We start from the raw sequence: 2,215 nt of genomic DNA, 5'->3' as shown, positions 1-2,215 counted from the left end.
CTTAGAAAAATTACGAAAAAAAAGGAAGAAAAAACCTGATCATTGATACACATAGATGAAAATTTGTAACATATGCTTGAAATGTTTTTGGAAAAATTAAACATATGTGTCGCTGAAATCATGAGGAGAAGCAATGAATCAATAGTTGCTTTGATACTGGTACAATGTATTGTATGTGTGGATATACTGTGCAATGTAAACTAGTATGTTGCGTCCATTGTGTTTATATTCTCTAATAATGATAATTCTTGTGACCCCAGAAGTGACCTCAGAATTGACCTCGGAACTATGTCAAGATACGCCCTATTCAAGGAAGAAGGTCCTGAGCGCAAAATCATTTGGAAAGACGTGTTTCAACAGGTCGGTTGGATAGACGATATCGGGCGTCATTTGGTCTATGGTCTCCCCTTTTGTTCTTATTGATATTGTAATTCTTGAATTCGTTTCTATATTAGCTAACTTATAGAAATAAAGGTTTAATTGCCCATGTTTGAAGTACTATCAACTAAAAAGGCAGAAAGAACCCTCAGTCTTTGTGACGGTTGAAGAAAATCGGCGACAACATGGATAAAAATTTATAACATATGTTTGGAATGTTTTTTTGAAATATTTCTTGTGAGTATAAAATGATTGGACAAGACATTGTCATAAAAGAACTGAAATTAAAAAGAAAAAAGTAAAGATGGAATACGTAAGAAAGATAGAAATTTAAATATTGCAGAATATTTATGAAATAAATAAAAAATAACGGAAAAAGAGTGTTGGCATAATGTTTAACTTGTAAATTTTTCATTTATTTACTTACTTTCTTGCTTCCTTCCATCATTATCTATTCGATTTTTTTTTGAGCTAAGATATATTAACTGGCCAAAGCAAAACTTCCAACTAAACAAAGCTCAATCTTTTTCTTTTCATTTTTTATTAAACATACTTTACTTATTAGTTTTTCAAATATTTAACTGATTAATGCATTAAACAATGTTGAAATATATCATCAAATTTTGTGAAAATAAGAATTTATTCTAAATCGTAAAATTTTCAAAAATTCTGATATAAAGTTGTAACTAGTTTTTAAATATCTTTTTGCATATTTCTTGTCTTCTTTGTCATCGTTTTCTGACCACCACTGTCGCTTACCTTAGTATTATTATTATAATTCACAAGCATATGTTGCAAATGTGCATTTATTTTACCTATTTCAACACCACTTCAAGTTTTAAAATTTTGAAAATAATAAAACAATTCACTTTAATAACAACAATAAGATTACTAATTCTCAATTAAGTGCGAATTATTTTAAAATTCCAATACCCTTACTTTAATAGTTTTTATTTCGTGTTTTATCGCACAAAAACTTTTCCATAAATTTATGAATAATTAATTATAAAAATGAAATTGCAAAATGTTTTTTCAGAAGCTAAAAAGAACTGAATTGTAATGAGATTTAAATAAGCTAAAAAAAAAGCGCGTAAAAAGGTGGATAAATGATTAGATAGAATGAATAGATAGATAGATAGATAGATAGATAGAATGGATAGATGAGAATAAAAAAGGGAAAATTGCACAACATTCAAAACTTGTCAACTATTTTTTTTCCCTTTTTGTTGGTGGAATAATCTTCTTCAAGAATTTCAATTGAGAAAATAAATTATATGATATATTTGACGAATTTACATAAACATATATGCAATATGCTCTTCTGGTGCATCATTATTTAGCAGCATTTTTAAATAGTTTATCAATTTTCCCATCTCATCTTGCTTTAAGAAACGATAGTTTATTATATAACAAATGGATTTCACTTTTTTTTTTCATTTTATTTCTTGGATTACAAATAATTATCAATGGTAAGTACTGTTAAAAGATAGAACATTGATTATTTTTGTGAAGAATACCAATTTATGCATATATTTTCAGAAAAAAAAAAGGTGAAATAATGTAAACTTGAAGAAAATAGCAATAGTTGTTAAAGATTGTAGGTGAAACATTGATAAGTGATAGGATGGATTTTCAATGAATGCAAGAATATAGCCAAAAGGTATGATGGCCTATTTCTGGACTTACATATACATGCATATATGTGTAGGTATAGTATTCAATATGACCATATCTTTAATTTATAAGCGATATCGTCTTTTTTTCGTTTTTTTTTTTTTTTCTACCTAAAACTATTTTTTGTAGTATTTTAAACAAATATATATATTAATTATTTAAT

The sequence above is a fragment of the Loa loa genome, assembly GCF_000183805.2.
Source record: "Loa loa unplaced genomic scaffold supercont3.655, whole genome shotgun sequence".
Lineage (NCBI taxonomy): Eukaryota > Metazoa > Nematoda > Chromadorea > Rhabditida > Onchocercidae > Loa > Loa loa.
This window is presented reverse-complemented; position numbering follows the sequence as displayed.